At 36.1% G+C, this 22,638-nt stretch overlaps 1 long non-coding RNA gene across 1 annotated transcript in view; it reads right to left on the reverse strand.

The window, feature by feature from the left end:
- LOC145665690 (uncharacterized) overlaps positions 1–12,504 on the reverse strand; it is a 99,835-nt gene extending 87,331 nt beyond the window's left edge. Inside the window, exon 1 of the long non-coding RNA XR_014127596.1 lies at positions 10,621–12,504. This is a non-coding gene — a long non-coding RNA (uncharacterized LOC145665690). The remainder of the gene's footprint in view (positions 1–10,620) is intronic.
- Between the last annotated feature and the right edge of the window lie 10,134 nt (positions 12,505–22,638).

Here is a 22,638-nt window from a genome sequence, read left to right on the forward strand (position 1 = left end):
GTAAGTATTGTGTTTTGATGTGTTCCAAGAAAGTGAAATCTGCACCTAATGGCAACGAACATATTTCAAGAAGTTGCAAAAGCAAATATTTCTTTAAATGTCGTAGCATATGCTTGTAGTATTTACTGTCTTTCACTTTCTAAAAGTAATAACATGCATTTAATAGCATGTGTGGAATTAAATATTAAGTTTTTCATTAATCCTCAGTTTCAATATAACTTTTGCAAAACAAGCATCATTATTCATTACTATGATTAATATTATCCTTTCTATTTATTTGTTTTGCAAATTTATTAAATAATCTGATCACACAATTTTCCAGACAGAATTTTAAGATGTTCATGAGCAAGGAATCAAATCTCTTCTTACACTTTCGTTGTTTAAGAGTACAAAGGGCTAGTATCTACTTGCGTTGTTCTTCTCAATTTACTTAATAAACTATTATATACGATATACGGCATTTTAACTGAAAATATAGTATCCTATTAGTTATACAACCTTTCGTCAAACAAAATGTTAGAAACAACCAGGAAAACTAACATTTATATACAAATATTCAGATCATGTCTTGCCCCTTCACTTTTAACGTCCAACCGCCGCCACTGTATACCTTCTGCATCTGAATGGATTCCCAAAGTTACAGAGAAATCGGCACCCTAGATTCTATAGAAGCCACACGCAGTAGTATTGGCGGGAGTACACTACGGATTCCAACTGAGCTCAGGCGTTAGAACATCGGATTAACATTCAGAAGACCGATGTTTCCTCGTCGCCATAAGTGCCTTTACATCGCAGTGACGGGTATGTGACCGCGCAGTACTCCAAGGAAGGGATGGTTGTATAAGAATTTGTGATTAATTTTGAAGAGTTTTTATTTTGACTAGGGAATTAACATAGGTGAAGGGAGTAAAGACACAGATTTGAAGCATCAGTTCACTGTTATTGAAGCATCAGTGCACGAAAAGATTCGTATTCTCAGTTTTTCTATTTATTGTTTTATATGTTAAGTTAAACACCACAATATGTATCACTGATATCGCAGATCGTATTATTTTTTAAAATCGTGTTTGTAACCTATTGTCAAAACATTCATCTCCAGACATGATGTAGAGAGAAGAGAAAGAGATACGACATCTGTAATATATGTATATGTAATTCACTAAGTAACTGTAGAAATTAGTTAAAGGACAGATAAGAGAGCGAAAAGGAGCTCTAGGAGTCTGAACTTTTTAGAAACGTCCTAGATAGGTGAAAATATAGTTAAAAATTGCAAAAGGAATCATGTAAATTACCTCTCTTTTCTTATATTCTAGTATACTTTTTTTTTCACATCCAAACATCTCTATTCAGAATTACGAGATAAAGGTGGAGAGAGAAACATTCCCATTTCAGGAATTATATCAGGAAAAAAATATTTTGACTTAGACTAGACTCGAACTCGCAACCCTTGAATCCATGGCTCAGCGCTCTACCGATTGAGCTAACAACTACTGTTGGAAAAGTCAGATTTCTACAACTACCGGTTGCTGAATGGTGTGTATTAACCAAGTTTGCCGAGATAATTGCTTCATATAGCTATAATAATAATAATAATAATAATAATAATAATAATAATAATGATAATAATAATAATAATAATAATAATAATAATAATAATAATAATAATAATAATAATAATAATCAAGTAGAAGAAGAACAGAATCTAAAAAGTCACATATGTTAAAAGTTTGACGTGCAGAGTAAGTCCTAATATGAGATTTTATTAATTATATATAATAAATGTAAGCGTGGTTTATTCGTGCGTGCTACTCAAACTGCGCAACTCACTACCTAGTCCCATAAGGGTTGTACGCTTATGGTACAGTAGCCTTGCGTCCTCCAACCGTGAAGAATGTTTCTGTTTGAACCTATGCGCGTCCTAAGAGGAAGGAGGAGATTGAAAGAAAGAAAAGTGGTTTAGAAATTATGCAAACGTAGAATATGTCACGAGGCGAGGTGATATAGAGTTCAGCGTGTCTTTCAGCTACTACTCTATACAAGACGTGCATCTACGACTTAACGTGGAACCCGAACCACACGACTCCTGACGGGAATCGAAACCCGTATCACCTCTAGTTCTATCATGGGAGACACAGGAACATGTAAAAATAATCGATAATGAACGATATTAGTGTTAAATCCATAGCTTTTGAGTGCATGAATTATGTATGATACCCTCTATATCGTTCACATCAAATTTTAGCATTATCTGCATAGAGGTTTAATAGGAGGGGTGAAAATTAAAAATTCCTAATTGAAATATATGAGTGTCTATTCAATAGCTTTCGGGGTCACTGAAATGCATAATTACACTCCCGATACTATTAAAGCCCAAAGCTTTACTCTTTCGTTAGCGGGAAGTTTATTCATTTACTTAACTCAGGACACCTTAAAGTTAAGGATATGAAACTCGATGCATATATTTCTAATTCAAAATTATTAGATACGTATTGTAGCTTAGACTTCTAAGGAGGGGAAGGGACAATTTACGCAATGATTTCCTTCACATTCGAATAAAATACTGCCTCATTATATTGCAAAAACTCATTTCGAGTGGTGTCATTGCTAATAGTTTTCCGTATTTGTTTATATCCCTACTCATTTATAACAGTATCTCACTTTTCCTGTGACGGGAGCAACACCTAAGCGAGCATTCAGTAAAGTAAATGCCATTAAAATCTATATTCATAGCACAGTGGTGCAAATAAAGTTGAGCTCTTTGGCAATCTTTAGCATGGGAAGCGAATAAAGCCACCACATTGGAAAAGCAGCTAATGAATTCCTCTCCGAAAAAGATCACCCGCACATTTATTTTACAGGTGGTGGTTTATAGTTATACTTAAGTTTGTTGCAATTGCTCCAGTGAGGCGAGACACTGAAGTCATTCGTAATAAGGGGGAAGGGACATGTAAAAGTAGTCAAATATGAACAATATTAGTATCGAAATCATAGTTTTCGTGGTCGAAGATGAATAGTGACGGTGTCGATGTTGCTTAGGTAGAAGTTAAGCCTTGGTTGGCATGGAGGTCAGAGTGGGAGGGTGACAGGCAAAAAATAAATAAAATAAAATCGAAACATCCTATATTTGTGTCGAATATATATTTTTCGGTATCTCTGACATAAATAGTAATATTCCAGATGTGGTATATGACCAAGGTCGGCCCCATTCGCATGTGGTTTCAGAGGAGAGAATCGGTGAAGATTTCAGAACAGTTCCTTTGACTTAAGTTTCAGTACACTGAGAGGGAAGAGTGGTAACACACAAATACTGGCGTCACATCCGGACCTATCAGAGGTATGATTTCTGGGGAACTGTCGTTGCTCCAGGGAGGCATTACCCCCTGATCAGTCCCTAACATTCTTACTGCTTTACAGGGGCGTAGGCAGGAATTTATTTCAGTGATCGAAAGCATTTTTAGAGGTAAATTGTGCACCCTCCAGGAGCCCATGTAGCATCGTACGTTCAACAGTACTTTTTCTGAGTCAAAACTTTCTCTCTCTCTTTCTCTCTCTCTCTCTCTCTCTCTCTCTCTCTCTCTCTCTCTCTATATATATATATATATATATATATATATATATATAGATAGATAGATAGATATAGATAACAGTAACAGGGGCGGTTGTAGACATTTCGTAACTGTAAGCAAATAATATTTAGGCGCCCCGCCTATATGATAATAAAAGAATTGAATGCTGTAATGGACAAAAATTCTTCAGATAATTGTTACAATTACAAATTTCTTCAATATATAATAATTCAGTCTTCCAGTGAGTATTAAAGGAAAATGGCAAAATTAAACCTAATTAACTGTGAATGAATCATGACCAAAGTTCCAGTTTTAATAATTTATATCTTTTTATTATTATTATTATTATTATTATTAAATAAGCACAGGAAACAACTAAAATGTATACGTAAGATGTATTTTGACAAATACAGTTGAAACATAAAAGTCGAAAAAACTAATGAGCTTCAAGTCTAACATTATCTCAGGTTTGATTTTGACAAAGAGATATGCTCTTACACTTCATTAAAAGCATATTTAAATAGTGTTTTCTAGTGATACAAATATGGTAATTAGCTTAATTTCTCGTTTTCTTTGTTACTGTAAAGTTCATGTTATAAAGACACTTTTCTGGCTTTCAATTTGGCAAAATCTCTTATTATTGCATCCATATCAATTTCATTCAGAATGTCATCTTCAATGGCCATCAAAGCTAGTCCATTTAATCGTTCTTGAGATATACTTGATTTCAAATAATTCTTTATTAATTTTAGTTAAACTAGTTCAATACACAACAAATGACAAAAGTGTGTCTTAATTTATATGTAATTTGTCCCCGATCAGTGGCAGAACTTTAAAATCACGTTTCTCCGCAAAAATTCTTTTCAGGGCCCCTTATGCCTATAGAACAATTCAATTCTTTTATGTTTCTTTCCAACATAGACGTTCGAAATCAGGCAGTAACACAATGTAAACACAAGTAATGATGCACCCATTGAGGTCCGAAAATTTTTTCGGAATAGTCTACAAAATGCAAATAATTTTGTGTATTTACCCCCTGAAATTATGCTAATTGGGGGATCCAGACTCTCAGACTGCCTGTTCAGTGTTTCGTCCACACATATTTTAGGGGGCCACTCCCCCCGGGAGGAGATCAAAATAATACGTCTATAATATAATAATAAATAAAAGAGTACCAGCAGTGGCCCTACTAACTGTACCCCCCGGAAGATGTTTTCTGAATAGAAAACTGCACCTATTAGGGATGCGCACGATACAAGATTTGTGGCTGTCTCGTCTCGAAAATGTGCTGTAAAAGTGATGGCTCGACTCGAAAAATGTATATTTCTCTATTGGAAGAGCCGTGTCTCGACTCGAATTTTGTCTGGAAAATTCTGTCTCGACCTGGCCCCTTGCGCATCCGTAGCACCTATGTCGTTACATCCCTGAACACAAGTAACTAATAATCAAAACTCTACTTTGCATTAGAATTATTACTAATTTAAAATATCGCTCCATCTAAATTTATTAGCAGAGAATGGATTAATAATTATTGTTATCTGTTATAATAAAACGAGCATCTGTATACGCTGCTGTGATTGAAAGTGAGAGTACTGAAAAAAATACTTGTCATCCAGCCTTTCGATTATAAAAATACCTTTCGTCGCTTTCGATTATATCCTTTCAAGTTCTATACTTATATGCCACGTGAAAACTAATTGTATTCAAACAAATTTTGAAATACATGAAATTTAATTCAGACCCGTAACCGAAATGACCGTATCGTTCCATTTTAATTCAACAATTAAATTACTGCAATCAGGTTAAAATAAATTTGTCAGCTTCAAAAGAATGTCGACCTGCAAATGCTTCGTTAACAGTGACTGATATTGACAACTCCCCACCTCAATATTTGTCTAATTTTGTCCAGCACTCGAAAGAAACTTTTTTAGAGCCTTCGGTTGCCTCTTATCTTCTTTCACGTTTTGTAGCTTTCTTTTCCGATAAAATGCTCACTTGGTTTTATATCGTTGGTCATTATTATTACATGAAAAACAAAGAACTATTAAAAAGTGAAAGCACACATCATTATAAATTAAAAATATAGACAAAAACGAAATGACTTAGGATAGAAATGAAAATGTTGACGAATGACAAATGACTAATAGATATTAACAAAGTGAGCATTAAGCACTGGACAGCGATTGTGAGTCATTAGGAACTTAAGTTAAAATTTCCCTCAGAAATGATTTTTAAAGAACCCATTTGTACCGCCCGTCTTTTCTTAGTATTCGCTCCACTCCCTGGACGAATAGACAAGAAAGCCTACTTGCTTGCATGGGGGCCCGAAGAATGTTTTTAGGGTGGTCATCTCCCTCGTTACTATATTACGTTTGGTATTTTTATTTGTATTAAGAAAATCTTAAGAAATTATACATATACATTATACTTGTCGTAAGCCAGGTGGGGCCTGGCCCTTTCGTCCCCTTTTGGGTGCCCATGCTTGCTTCAACTTTGATAATGTGCATTTCATTTACGGTGATCTTTCTCAACCCTTAACTGTTGAGAAAGGAATGAAGAGTCTGTTATATTTGTATTTTGTGCATATGGTGGGATTGTGGAAAAAATACCAGTCTTTAGCTCTACGGTCATAGTGCTTAATACAACATCTATTGGAAAGCTAAATTTACATTGATTTTATCTCATATTCGTAAAATATCCCTTTTCCCTCTTTAAAAGATCTATCCTGTGCCATGGAAATTTTCCTCAAACTAGCATCTCTTGTGAGTGTGGCATTGGCATCAATTTCTAGAGGATATCAGGCTTAGCGCCTATTTTGAATTCTCCCTGTATGTTGTTATTGTTCTTCAAACAAGAAATTGTAATTATTAAATAATAAAGAAGAGACTTCCCTATGTTGTCACCTCATCCCAATACAAATTCATGCTTACCATTCTCTTCCTAGTTTCCGTAACTTCATCAAAACAAGCTCAGCCACGCCGTTTCAGCAATTAACAAACTTCCCTATTGACCAAGATAATTGTGATGAGCTACTCATCCACGTGCGGAGCACCAGGAAGAAGCGAAAGCAAAGAAGTAGAACAAAACCAGGGGACACGGGACCCTCGAGGTGAGAAGTGTGACAGAAGCCGCCAGAAACACACTTTGGACCCCTATTCAGAAGAGTCGTCGTAGCAGCAATTGAAAGACGGTCGGCACGCCTGGGCCCTCACCAACCATTGCATGACAGAGGTGTCATTCTGAAGAGGCCAGGACATCTGGGAGCTGTTGCCCTGAGGTCGAGAGGTTCTTCACTCTCGAACGTGAGGTCCGGGATCGATACCAGACGGAAACACTCAACGAATTGGAGGATAAGGCTTCACCCGATATTTGAAGAGGCTCATCATATCGAAATGGCTGAGGTACAGTAAAACCCTTTCCTTTCCTAACCTTTGTGTCTCTGTGATTTCTTCTATTAGAAAACATGCATTTCATTTCATTCATCCCCAATTAATTACTTCAGCGCTGTACTGCTCAGATCCCCACGTACTTTCTCTCTTGCCATGCAAAGTGCTATCCCCACATTCTTTCAGTAAAGAACTGATAACACAGGGCCGCATAGGTTCTGTTGTTTTTATAATTTTGGGTGTTTTATATGTATTTGAATACCGAAACTGAAACCGAAACTGGCACTAGTTTTCTCATATCACGTAAGAATTTCTTACAATTCACGATTTATATATGTTGATTGCGGTATGCATGTTTAAGCGTAATTCAACTGATTGACGCTAGATGTCACAAGTACGTGGTGAAATTATCCAGGCGGTAATAAAAATGAATGTGTTTTAAATGTAAGGAAGTTTAATTTAATTAAATTAACTAAAATTTTGCCTGCATGAATATTTAAAATATTTCTATATCAAACCTTGTTATCTCATTTCAAATAAATTTCATATTTAATTCACGCAAACCTTAGATGCGCTTTAATAGTATGAAATGTTAATATCTTAGGCTAGTGCTTTCTTTTTGTAATTCGTTGAATACTGTGTTGCCATGGCATCTCGTGATTGTAAGAATAGACCAGATTTATTTTGTTACATCTGTGGTGAATTTGTTTAGATTTTGTATGAAGGGCATATTTCGGATACTTCCGTATGGAACTTGGAGATCAAGATAAATCGTGGACTCTACACAATCTCTGTAGATCTTGTGTGGAATCGTTACGAAGGTGGAGCACTGGAAAGCGGTCATCTATGCCATTCGCAGTACCAATGCTGTGGAGAGAACCCAAAAACCACAGCGACGATTGCTACTTCTGTTCCTGTGAAATTGTAGGACACAATACTCGCAACAAGACAAAGATAGTGTATCCCAATATTCCTTCTGCAATGAGACCTGTGCTGCACGGCCTAGACTTGCCTGTTCCGACACCTCCATCAAGTCTTGAGTCCGTAATGATCCTAGTTCGTACTGTGATTCAGTGGAAAATAGTGAAATTGAAGATGAAGTTTACAACCTCCCTAGCGGATCTCGTGATCCTATACCACTCACTCAACGCCAGCTCAATGATCTAGTTAGAGACATAAATTTGTCTAAAGAATCGTTGAACTTCTTGGTTCCAAACTTAATGAAAATAACTTGCTGGCCTGTGGAACATTTTCCTGGTACAGATATCGGGAAAAAGAATTTGTGCAGTATTTCTCAAAAGAAGGTTCTGTCTTGTTTATTTTGATGTGTCAGGTTTGTTGATCAAGTTAAATTTCCCTTGGCTTTCTAGTGATTGGAGATTATTCATTGACTCGAATAAAACAAGTTTAAAATTTGTTGTGTTATATAATGGAAATAAGTTCCCCTCAGTTCCTATTGCTCATTCTGTGTCACTGAAAGAAACATACGGAAATGTGCAATTTATTCTTAATAAAATTAAATACGACGTACATGGTTGTGTAGTGTGTGGAGATCTGAAGATTTTGAGCATTGTATGGGCAACAAGGTGGGTATACGAAAATACCATGTTACATCTGCGAGTGGGATAGTAGGGCACGAAATGACTACTGGGGAAGGAAACAGTGTCCGTTACGGAAAACACTGAACGCGGGATCAAAAAACATCATTCAACAAAATTTAGTCAGTCCTGAGAAAGTTATACTACCTCCCCTTCACATAAAATTAGGATTGATGAAACAATTTGTTAAGGCCCTCGACAAGGAAGGCGAATATTTCAAGTTCATATGCAACAAATTTCCTTCACTTTCATGTGCCAAAGTGAAAGAAGGTGTCTTCGTTGGCCCAGACATGAGGAAGTTAATGAAGGATAAAAACTTCGAGGCAACAATGACTAATGCTAAAAGGGATGCTTGGATAGCATTTAAAAGCGTGGTGGTGAACTTCCTGGGGAACCAAAAAAGTGCTGAATACAGAAAAGTTGTTGAGAATATGTTAGTTAAATTTCAAGAACTGGGTTGCAACATAAATCTCAAGTTGAGTTCTCATCTTGATTACTTTCCACCAAATCTCGGAGAATTAAGTGAGTAACAAGGAGAACGGTTCCACCAAGACATGAGAGATATGGAGAAAAGGTATCAGGCACTTTGGAGTGTTAGGATGATGGCTGACTACTCTCGCACACTGCACACAGAAACTTCAGAAGAAAATCACAAGAAAATTAGGAAAGCTTATAAAAGAAAGCGTGCTAAAAAGATGTAAAAAATAAGTATGTTATATGACTGTGTTGATTTCCATTTTACAACGTATATATTTATGTATATATTTCCATATTTTATATATATATATATATATATATATATATATATATATATATATATATATATATATGGAGTAATCAGTATGTGTAGAGAATCTTATTTTATATTCTTTTCTTTGTCTGTATGCATTCGCATCAAACAAAACATGTTCAGTTATTTAGCATAATAAGCTCTTTAGTCTGATAGGAGATAAGAAATAAGGTATAATATAGCAGTATTGAATACGGAAGAAGGCTCAAATTTTGACATTGATTTGTAAGAAAACCTTACGTGACAGGGAAAAACGAATTCATTATTCGTAATCAGCTAGGAACAAAGAATTAAGTTCACCTATTAATCAAAAAAACAACATGAACTTTTTTCCAATTTGCAGCCCTGTGTAATTTAGCAAATAACTGTGGTTGTAACTCCACAGTACAGTACAGCAAGAAAATGATGTGCGAGTCCATTTCATTTGTAAAGGGGTGTTTTACAGCCAACCAAGCGAAGATTCGACTTTATTGTCCTTTTGATGTATTTTATCTGTATCTCAGTCTGTACAATATGTATTCGAAGCTATATGAGGAAAATGTTTCATCATAACATTTTAAAAATGAATATTTACATTTAAAACAAAATTCATTTTTCTAATTTGGTGCCCTGTTCACCTGGCGCCTCCTGCGAACGCGTAGTTCGCAGGATTCAAGATCCGGCCCTGCAGTAACAATGGAATTCTGTATTACCGCCCGACTATCGTTGTTGTGAAAACATTCATCATAATATGACGTAGTGTGAATGACCCTATGGCAGTAAAGGGCCAAACTGTATGTGAAGAGCCCGTAAAGAGGATTCACTTGAATAGAGCATTTCACCTAGCCTACTACTTTATTGTGTTAGTGGGATGTACTTCAGAGCCGCCACTACACAATACTCAATTAATTAATACACTGTTTATATTTTCTTCATTGAGTACAGGGCTGAGTACTGACCTTTGGGAATCAGATAAAAGATGCAGGAGCTATGAAGCTGATATTAGATCATCAGAAGCAAGAGAGTAGCGTTAATGGTCATAAAAAATTTTAACAACATAGAAAATAAAAAGACTATACTATACTGCCAATGATACCGAATTGGTGCAAAATATTTTTTTTTTTTTAGTATCTCCCTTACTATATAGCTCCTGTGTCAATACTTGGGTTCTAATTTTTTACTTCCTGTGCCCCATTAGGAAGAAAAAAATACATACGGGAAACACTGAGAAGTCCTTCATACAATTTTCAGCTGAAAAAAAGAAAACAGGAAATGGTACATCTAAAAATCAGTGTACTCACCAGTTCCAGAACCTTGGGACAATTCAGTTATGAACCAGCCAGCCATTTGCTTTTTGATATGATTTAATAGCAATATTTGAAGATTTTTTTTTAAATTGGTACAATTCTTTCTGGATCACTTGAACATATTTCATTTTACACTTTTCCACTGTGCACAGGGATAATTACCGACCTTGTATATGTCTCTGCATATATTTATATATATAGTTAGAGAAGTTTTACTTAATAAAATGTTTATCTAGTTGATGTCGATATTAGTTTGTTAAGCGATTTTAGTACAGAGTTCGATTAAATAGGATTTGCACACAATCTTAATATTTGTATGTCACTGTTTTAAAAAGGATAAGTCAAAGTTCACTAAAAACCACATATATTCTTAGTCAGGATTATAGTCTGTTCTTAGTCATCTGCAAACACTGTCTATTTGGTATAAGATTTTTTTCTTTTTTTAGAACTTTTAATTGTTTGTGATCAACTAACAGCTTCGTTCTCCTTGAAGTTAACGATTTCTTTTTTTTTTCACTATGTGAATCCGCCAAAGATGTGTTATGTGAAGCAACACATTATTCTCCCCAAAACCAAGGGAGCTTCATTGCCCTGACAATGTCTGGTAGGCGTTAGTATTCCAACCGCCAGCAAGGTTGAGCACTTTTAAAAAAAAAGAAAAGAAAAAAAGAAAAATTCTTCAATAATACTCCAATAATACGCATTAAACTTGTGAAAAATATAGCACTGGTTCACTGTATTTAGTTTCTGTTTATCGTTCTTATCTTGCAGAAGCGGCGATGTAATATTTCAGAACACATATTGTTTTTTTTTTCACACGAATTATTTTACTGTGTTCACCATTCTCTGGCTCAAGCACTTATCCCTCTCGAAGACTCTCTTTCTCCCGAATCCACCCTACTTTTTTTTTAAGTTCAAAACAGGAGAAGTGCTCCGCCTCTCATGTCCACTCCAACCGTTTTTTTCTCCCTTTCCAAAGAATTTGTCCATAGCCGCTCCACAGGCAGATTCCACCCTCGCTTTCGATGGTCACTGTCCTTGAGGCGCTGTTAACGAATTTAGTTTCTGATGTGGTATATTTTTTTAAAAAAAATAAAGCAAACACTTTCAAGTTCGTATGGATATATAACATACTTCCATTTATGTTCCTATTCTCTTTTCCAAGATCACAATAATATCAAACACTCTTTTTAGTTTTACTATATAAATTAAAACAATATTAAAAATAACAATTACAGAAAAGAAAAAAATGGCTGGTTCGTTCAACTCCCTTCTGCCTCTCCTCCTACATGGATTAACAAAACTTCGCTCTCTCAGCGTATATATATGTGTGTGTGTGTCTGCTCTGTTAGCAGTCTGTTAAAACAGAACCAAGAAAGTTTTCAAATATTTTCTGGACACATACAAGTAGCATAAAAAATGAAAAATAGAATAATATACTAGCTATAAGGTATGGAGTCCCTATAAGGTAATATACCTGACATCAATATTTATTGTTCAAAAATGTGAAAAGTTTCCAACGTGCGGTAAGCACATGATTTTCTTCTGCACCGAACCCTGGCCCCCCTTCCGCCGAATTCGCATGAAGGGCTCTATAGAGAGATTTTGAAGAAATAGCAAGATTAACCGCTCTTGTAGGGAATCGCGTTCAGGATCCAACTTTAATTTCATTCGGAATAATTCCCAAGAATAATATTTTATATTTAATTCATACAAAATTAACATATTACCTTAAACTTGTTCTATGATTACATAATAAACAAAAATACAAAATAAAATACAGGTATGCAAATAGAATAATTTTTATATTAAAATATAAAAAAAAACTACTGAGTGCAGACTGCACTTCACAATTCCCCCCTTGGAAATGTGAAAGGTGGTAACTACAACGTTTCATATTTCCAGAGTACGTAAGAAGTGCTGGCATTAGATATGAAATACATTACATAAATATTTCCTAATTATATATATATATATATATATATATATATATATATATATATATATATATATATATATAGCGAAACAACATATTGGAAAGTACTCCACTAAATTTTCTCTTTGTATAAATCATTCTTATGCAATACATTTTCTGCTATTTACGAAGGTCAGCAGATGAGATGCAACTTCTGAATATTTCTGACTGGTGCGTTAATATTAGTGGCAATAGTCTAGAAATGAATTCCTTTCTAGGACCTTTACCGGTGTTGTATAGTTCATTACATGTATCACTTTTGCGGTTTAATTTTTGTAGTAGGTCCCGAGTATGTGTATTTTTCTTTTTGCAAAATAACACTTCTTTAGCCTTTGAGGTAACACAAAGAGATTCTGAATAAACATGAGTTATTTCGTTAGAATTTGTCATGCTAACAATAATGGATAGATACCTTTTTGCTTTCATAGGATGAACATCCGTTGTCACTTTTTTTTCATTATGTTTTACAAGCAGACTTGAAATCGAACAGTGCCTGGTACTTTATTAAAGGATTTTTTTTAAATTTCAATTTCTTGGTGGGAGAGAGATCAGTGTTGCTATCTGCATTCTCTTCTATATGTGGAATTGTTGCGTGGTTCTTACCTCTTTCCGAAGGGGATAAATTCGATTTGCCAGCTCAAATGTGGTTGGGTATATTTCATCATCCAACCTCAGCCTTGGAGATGCCGTATTTCTCACGGTCTTACTTTCATCCATGTTGGCTACTAAAAGTGGCATGGTATTACGTCCTTTATCCGACGTTGATACATTTTCATACTCCCCTATAGGAACCCACAGATTCTCGCAGTCCAATTCCCATTCGAAGGTATGCAACACTAAATCATTTGTCTCCACACTATCTCTAAACGATATTTCTGCATCTTTTCTTCATCAAAATATTTCCGCTTAACAATATTCTCACAAGTGCTACAATTTCCAGGTTCCTGTTCTGAAGTTTCAAATTCCTTAACTGAAGTTTCTTGGTCATCAGTGTTTAGTTCCCCTTCTCTATTACGCACACACTCGGGTTTTGAATTTGCAGACTCAGCCAGAGTATTCGTTAGTTTCACTGACCTACCGTCTTCCGAAACGTATGCGGGAACACCTCATTGCCTGGAGACAGAGTTCCCGCGACTTGTGGTGTCATGAAAATTATTTCCATTGTTCCTTTCTGTTGCTCTTCGCTCGTCATAGGCCTCAAGTACTTGTACTTGCTCTTCCCCCCTATATGTTGATCTCGCAGGATTGGAGAATGACCTTGTACCACCTCTCCGTCCTCTATTATTTCGTGGTGTGTCGTTACGGGAACCATTTCCTCGACTACGAGATGCAGGTACACTCACGTTTGCGTTGTCACTGCAAGAAGGACTATTTCTTCCGTTCTCATGATCGTCTTGTCTCTGGTACGGAACCCTCTTCCGGAATCTCCTGTTATTCCGTCGAGGAGAATTCCTACCCCTCTTGCCAGAGGAGACTTCAGGTCTGCTATCTACTTCGACTTCCAGCATGTGTACACCTTTCCTGTTGTTTCCATAATAGTCTTTATCTTTTATGGAGGTTTGAAGTTCTTGAACCAGATTCAACAGCTCTGTTATACTTTTCGGCCTTGAGGACACGATTGATCTGAAAAGCCAGTTTGGAAGCTGGCGAGGAAGTACCTTCAATAATGTCTCAGGTGACATAGGAGGTGAAAGTATGCTATTTTTATGCAGCAGTTCCAGCAAATAATCAGAAGGAAGTTTGTGAATCCGCTGGTCGTAGTGGGAAGTTAATATGGTGGCACGGAGGTTAGCTAACCTCTCCTCATTCAAGTACGCGTCACGGAAGTGTTTCACGAACTCTTCATATGTTTGAATCTTCCCAGCTGTCACTAAAAACCATTGTGCTGCAGTATTCCTCAGACACTTAGATACAAGATTAAGACGTAACTCATTCGGCACCCCAGTTAATTCGAAGTACCTCTCCAAGTCAATCAGGAAATTATGAGTCACCGTCTCACTCTCGTTTCCGTGGTACGTGGGTAGGGTAAGATCCCTATGCAAAAAGCCTAGTGCAGTTGCCAACTGTATCCGGTTTGAGTGATCATTTGGACAATTCTGTGACGTTGACGGTTGCTCGCGTCGCAGTGCTTCTTGGGAGTTTACGATGTTTGCAGGTTGAGAACCCTCCAAATCGCGTCCAGAAGAGAGATGATGTGCAGAGGACGGCGAGTCGGCTCTATGTGAGCTAGCTGACATAGAGGCGATTCTCCCGTCCACTATCTCAGCTGTCTCACGCTGCATTGTCTCTTTCCACTGGGTCAGTTTTCCCTCCAGTTTCTTGCACACACCATTTACCGTCTCTTGCATTCTCTGAATGCTGCTGTTGCACTCAGAGCGAATCTCTTCTAGAGGCGTGTCTTCGTGGATTTCTCCCCTGATCCGAGCTATCTCCGAATTAAAGTTTAATTCGACGCGCTTCATTTTTTCATGAACTCTTATCACCGAACTTTCCACGTTCATAACCCTTTCCGTGACGCCTCCAAGAGTCTGTTCAACCCGATTTGAAACCCGCTCCAAATTTTCTGATAACTCTACATAATTTTCATCTACCGTATTTGCAACCTTTTCGGCATTGTCTTCTAACTGTCCTATTTTATTGTTAATGTCACTGATCTGAGAACTCACCTCTTCCCTGGTACTTTCTAGTTTGTTTCGTAACTCGTTGGTATTTTGCTCTATTCTTTCCACTAGCTGTCGTTCACTCTGACCTAGCTGTTCTTTTACCTGGGCTAAACCTTGTTCCAAATTGCTAGTGCTGGTTTCTAACTTTTGTTCTAAATTCTTGTTACATTCTCTATTTTCTCTTCGCACCTGTTCGAGTCCAGATTCTAAATTTCTAGCGCTTAACTCCATCTTCTTAGCACTAGATTCAAGCTTTTCTTCTAATTGCTTTTGCCCCTTCAAGATTTGTTCTAAAATCATAGTTAAATTCAAGTTCCCTGTATTTCCTACTTCTAAAACTGTGCTGTTAATTTGTGCGTTTTCTGCATTTTGAGTAACCTCCACTGGCGTTTCATCGATGCCTGGAGGGGTATCATCTCCTTTCTCAACTTCAGAGAACTCATCACCTCGCTGTGCGAGTTCAAGCAACCTTAACTCTTGTTCCATTTTCTTAATCTGCAGTCGCGTTCTGACCATTTACTTTAGTGCTACTTGAAATAAAAGTATTCTTCCCCCCAAACACTATGATGCCTGATATACTAATTTTCCTGACACTCTAAAACATATAAATACAATGCAAATTTCAAACACAATGAAACTCATATTATTCTGGGAATTATATTTCTTAATTGGGACTTAACCGCACAAAATCCGTAAATTACTGATCGAAAAGTGTTTCCGTATGTTGTCTAATTTTCAACAAGTCAAACAAGTAAAAGCTTGTGACTATTGAATTGCCCCACGCTGGGCGCCAAATTTTTGTGAATGACCCTATGGCAGTAAAGGGCCAAACTGTATGTGAAGAGCCCGTAAAGAGGATTCACTTGAATAGAGCATTTCACCTAGCCTACTACTTTATTGTGTTAGTGGGATGTACTTCAGAGCCGCCACTACACAATACTCAATTAATTAATACACTGTTTATATTTTCTTCATTGAGTACAGGGCTGAGTACTGACCTTTGGGAATCAGATAAAAGATAGAATGCAGGAGCTATGAAGCTGATATTAGATCATCAGAAGCAAGAGAGTAGCGTTAATGGTCATAAAAAATTTTAACAACATAGAAAATAAAAAGACTATACTATACTGCCAATGATACCGAATTGGTGCAAAATATTTTTTTTTTTTTAGTATCTCCCTTACTATATAGCTCCTGTGTCAATACTTGGGTTCTAATTTTTTACTTCCTGTGCCCCATTAGGAAGAAAAAAATACATACGGGAAACACTGAGAAGTCCTTCATACAATTTTCAGCTGAAAAAAAGAAAACAGGAAATGGTACATCTAAAAATCAGTGTACTCACCAGTTCCAGAACCTTGGGACAATTCAGTTATGAACCAGCCAGCCATTTGCTTTTTGATATGATTTAATAGCAATATTTGAAGATTTTTTTTAAATTGGTACAATTCTTTCTGGATCACTTGAACATATTTCACTTTACACTTTTCCACTGTGCACAGGGATAATTACCGACCTTGTATATGTCTCTGCATATATTTATATATATAGTTAGAGAAGTTTTACTTAATAAAATGTTTATCTACTTGATGTCGATATTAGTTTGTTAAGCGATTTTAGTACAGAGTTCGATTAAATAGGATTTGCACACAATCTTAATATTTGTATGTCACTGTTTTAAAAAGGATAAGTCAAAGTTCACTAAAAACCACATATATTCTTAGTCAGGATTATAGTCTGTTCTTAGTCATCTGCAAACACTGTCTATTTGGTATAAGATTTTTTTCTTTTTTTAGAACTTTTAATTGTTTGTGATCAACTAACAGCTTCGTTCTCCTTGAAGTTAACGATTTCTTTTTTTTTTCACTATGTGAATCCGCCAAAGATGTGTTATGTGAAGCAACACATTATTCTCCCCAAAACCAAGGGAGCTTCATTGCCCTGACAATGTCTGGTAGGCGTTAGTATTCCAACCGCCAGCAAGGTTGAGCACTTTTAAAAAAAAAGAAAAGAAAAAAAGAAAAATTCTTCAATAATACTCCAATAATACGCATTAAACTTGTGAAAAATATAGCACTGGTTCACTGTATTTAGTTTCTGTTTATCGTTCTTATCTTGCAGAAGCGGCGATGTAATATTTCAGAACACATATTGTTTTTTTTTTTCACACGAATTATTTTACTGTGTTCACCATTCTCTGGCTCAAGCACTTATCCCTCTCGAAGACTCTCTTTCTCCCGAATCCACCCTACTTTTTTTTTTTAAGTTCAAAACAGGAGAAGTGCTCCGCCTCTCATGTCCACTCCAACCGTTTTTTTCTCCCTTTCCAAAGAATTTGTCCATAGCCGCTCCACAGGCAGATTCCACCCTCGCTTTCGATGGTCACTGTCCTTGAGGCGCTGTTAACGAATTTAGTTTCTGATGTGGTATATTTTTTTTAAAAAAATAAAGCAAACACTTTCAAGTTCGTATGGATATATAACATACTTCCATTTATGTTCCTATTCTCTTTTCCAAGATCACAATAATATCAAACACTCTTTTTAGTTTTACTATATAAATTAAAACAATATTAAAAATAACAATTACAGAAAAGAAAAAAATGGCTGGTTCGTTCAACTCCCTTCTGCCTCTCCTCCTACATGGATTAACAAAACTTCGCTCTCTCAGCGTATATATATGTGTGTGTGTGTCTGCTCTGTTAGCAGTCTGTTAAAACAGAACCAAGAAAGTTTTCAAATATTTTCTGGACACATACAAGTAGCATAAAAAATGAAAAATAGAATAATATACTAGCTATAAGGTATGGAGTCCCTATAAGGTAATATACCTGACATCAATATTTATTGTTCAAAAATGTGAAAAGTTTCCAACGTGCGGTAAGCACATGATTTTCTTCTGCACCGAACCCTGGCCCCCCTTCCGCCGAATTCGCATGAAGGGCTCTATAGAGAGATTTTGAAGAAATAGCAAGATTAACCGCTCTTGTAGGGAATCGCGTTCAGGATCCAACTTTAATTTCATTCGGAATAATTCCCAAGAATAATATTTTATATTTAATTCATACAAAATTAACATATTACCTTAAACTTGTTCTATGATTACATAATAAACAAAAATACAAAATAAAATACAGGTATGCAAATAGAATAATTTTTATATTAAAATATAAAAAAAAACTACTGAGTGCAGACTGCACTTCACAGTAGGAAAATGAGTTACATTAAGGTCTAAGATCTAATATCAAAGTTGAAACATCGCAAGTAAAACAAAAACATATAATAGCAAAAAGTTTTGAAAATAATTTCAGTTTAAACTAGCTGCGACTACATTTAATTCAAAATTGAACTTCTGGAGCGCAACATATGAGCGTAACTAAAAGAAAAAATCAATAAGAACAGTCGGGATTTGAACCTAAAGAAAACAAGTAGGAGTCCCTTATACTAACCATTCATCTACTATATTTTGTTTACTAAACATATTTTCCATGCAGCAAAATGCCATTTCACACTGAAACATTAACAACATAAGAACAAAGTTTTCAAGAAAATTTGCCAGAGCTTATGTATTAAAAGTATCCCGGTATTCGCCCAGTGGTACTGCAAAATCACTAGTCAGGATGCCTCGTATCGAAATTTGAACCTGGAGACTTCCAATTACAAAGGTCAACGCTAACCAGTAACCTATGTTCGCTCAGTAAATGTCATGAAATTACTTTTCTGTAATTATTTTTGGAAAATGTTTATTATTTTCATGAAGCAAAGAGTGCATCTTCTACTTGGGTTGAGAACTATACTTCTAAGAGTCAACTAATAGTTGATGTTTATTATTTCCGTCGATTTTCTACGTCTGCTAAGTTATTTCAATTTTTTTTTAAGTTTTCCCTTCCGGTTATGACAATGATTAGAAATGAAGAGTCCTTTTCTTATACAATTCTTGATCATTGTAACATTTTTTAGTCTAAATTCTGAATTATTGAAAATATTTAAATTAGTTAGAATGAAGAGGATAATACTAAGAAACATGATTAGAAAAAAAGAAGAAACATTGTTGTTTAACGAATTGATGGAATCAAGCTTTTTCAAAACATAAAAAATACTGTATGGTATGGGATGATCATGGAAAAAGTAAAAATAGCCATCGAGGACACACTAACCAACCACTGTACGCAGGTAAGTCAAGGTTCGTTAACTTGAAAATGAAATGAAATGAAATCTTTGAGTTTTACGTCCCTCGGTTATGCTGGTTAGGCTAAAGGAGACGGTGATGATGAATAATGAATGAAATGGTGGAATGAAGGAAGTGGGAGGAAACGGGAGAACTCCGAGAAAACCCATGCACACGGTGTTTATCCACCACAAAGTTCACTTGGCGGGGACTGGGATCGAACCCGTGACCCCAAGCACCAGAGGTGAACGTTTTATCACTGATTCGTTAACTTGGTTATATGAAGAAATCACTAACAGAAAATAGCTGATAGCTTTACGCCTAACCATCTCAGCGACCTCGAAACTATGAACTCTACATGAACATCGGTTGTCATTTTCGATCATTTTATATGTTACTCCCTTTCAAGGTCGCAAGGTGTCTTGCCCTTTATCCTAATGCATGAACAGCAAATAATATTTTCGCCAGCCAGGGGGCATTTTTGCCGATCCCAAACGTTTCAGCATTCTTGCCAATTTGATGTCGAGAACATAATCCAAACAACCCCTGTGGGGCTTCTAACCCGTTCCTACTACTACTACTACTATTACTACTACAACATTAGCTGTGGATCTATATAGTACAAGGGCAAACGTACTACTACTACTACTACATTTGCTGTGGATCTATATAGTACAAGGGCAAACTTATTTTAATGAAAGAAGTTTAATGAAAATATTAAAACAATGATCGTTAAATCACTTTTTGAATATTATTTTTAATTTTATTTTAACGAAAGAAGTGTTATAAACATTTTTAAAAGTAGTAAAAAAAACTATCCGTAGGAAGGATTCGAACCCTCGCCAAGAACATTTTTGTTACTAGCATGTCACGCTAGACCACTCGGCTACCAAAGCCGACAACAATTTTCATTTATTTTGTGCTATATGTAGATCATGTCTTGTGATATCGCATCTGTATCGACCAATCAGATAAGAGGATATGCTGAAACGTTTGGGATCCGCAAATATGCAGCCAGGGGCAGGGAAGGAAGAACGCACACAACTCGCTGTATAGCTTTAGGGCAAATGCCTAAAGGCACAAGCAATAAACCACTTGACCAAGAGCAATGTTGCGAAACACAAGGCAGGGTAAGCCCACGCTCAGCCTGTTCGACACAAAATCACTGACCCTTCGAACAAGATAACATTATTGCGCTCTCAGAGTCAGGTTTTAATTGCATTTGTGTTGAAGTACGTTTTCTTTGATTTTTAAACATTTGATGAATTTCTTACACACTGTTGTGTATGATATTTTCTATGTGGAATATTATTGAATATTTTCTACTGTACACATTGTGTAAATAGAACTCATCTGTATTTCTTACATTGACTTTGAAAACTTTAGCAATGCCCTCATGCGCTGTGTACGGCTTTAAAATGAACACACGAAATAGAAAAGTTGGTGAAGCGAATGTCAAGTTCCGTTCATTTCCAAAGCAGGGAGATTTACAGCAATTGTAAAGCAATAGGGGTGTAATTTTGTCATCTGTGGTTGGACCCAAAAAGCCGTAGGTCCACGCTGCTTATGCCCTTAGCAGAGCTGAGCTGATTTTGAGTTTAACATCCCGCTCAGTAGCGAGGCTATATGATATGTAGACCTACTGGTTAACGTGGAATCCGAATCACATGAGCTTCCACCGGGAATCGAACCTGGGTCTCCCACGCCAAACGCGCGTACGCTATGCTTGTGCCCTTAGTTTTATGAATTTTACCAAATGAATGAATATCTACATATTTTAACACAGTATATGAGTTCTTTGCTATATTGCTTTTGTAGTAATATTTTTGTCATTAATTTGCTTATTATGTATCTTTCTATATAAAATAACAAGTTCTGGCTGGCTGATTGATCAACGCTAGGCCAAACCGCTTAACACTAGAAGCATCACAGGGGTCATTTTGACCCGTCTCGACGATTAATTTGTTATAATTTCTAAAGTTATGAAAATATTGGCACTAGATTTCTTGACTTTTTATCACTCCACAAATACTCTAACTTAATCACATTTTGACACTTAAGAATATTTATATATGTCGCATATTTTATATTTTACCTAGAAGCCTCACAGGGGTCATTTTGACCCTAATGCCTACAACGCTGATTTTTGACAATTGCAAAGATTATGGTACCCAATATTTTTGATATACTAATTAGTATCACGTTTGCGACTGATATAATTTACTACATGTTTGTTCTAACTGGTTGTTGTTAGTGTTGTGCATGATGAGTGCTGAGAAAAAAAACTTTCATCGTAAGAAATACTACAAGAACTATAGACTATTGATGGAATCGACTAGGGTGCTGACCATAATGATAAAAGTGACGATGAATAGATTGGTGATATAAGAATTGATGAATTATCAGATGATGAAAGTGTTTCTGCGAGTAATTAAGAATTTAGTGACAGTGGAAGCATGGGAAATGAGGCAGATGCTGAAAATTTTGAATTATCCAGATTTCAGACAGTTTGGGTCGAACAAACCTGTGCAAATGTTCGCGGAAGGGTTAAACATCATAATGTGTTACGTAAAATTCCAGATCCAACCCCATATGCTCTTCGGCATGTCAACGACACAGTTTCTAGTTCTTTCAAACTAATAATAGATAAAACTGTTATGCGACATATAAAGAACTATACGGAAGTCGAAGCTCAAAGAGTTTTGAAGGACCCAACTTGGTCAGCTTCACTTCAAGAGTTAGATGCCTTCATAGGATTGTTAAATTTCGCGGCGCTTTAGGAATGAAGGGTATTAGCATGAAGAGTTTTTGGTCAAAGAAATAGGGATCGCGAGTTTTCAGTGATACAGTGTCAATAAGAAGATTTAGAGAAATCACCCGGTTTGTGAGATTTGATATGAAAAAGTACTAGGATAGAAAAGTATCAATCTGACAAGTTTTGTATGATTTCCAAGGTTTGGAAAATTTTTATTGAAAACCCTCTAAAGTGCTACAATCCAGAACCTTATTGTGCGGTTGATGAACAACTGTTTCCAATGAAGAGGTGACGCAAATTCACACAGTTCATGGGCAACAAACCAGACAAATATGGCGTAAAATTCTGGATGCTAGTAGAAGTGCATGAAATACATAATAAATGACTTCCCATATTTAGGAAAGGATGATGAACGACCAGCAAACACACAGTTTGGTGAATTTTGATGTATA

The sequence above is a fragment of the Thermobia domestica genome, chromosome 12 (assembly GCF_964235325.1).
Source record: "Thermobia domestica chromosome 12, izTheDome1.hap1.1, whole genome shotgun sequence".
Classification (NCBI taxonomy): domain Eukaryota; kingdom Metazoa; phylum Arthropoda; class Insecta; order Zygentoma; family Lepismatidae; genus Thermobia; species Thermobia domestica.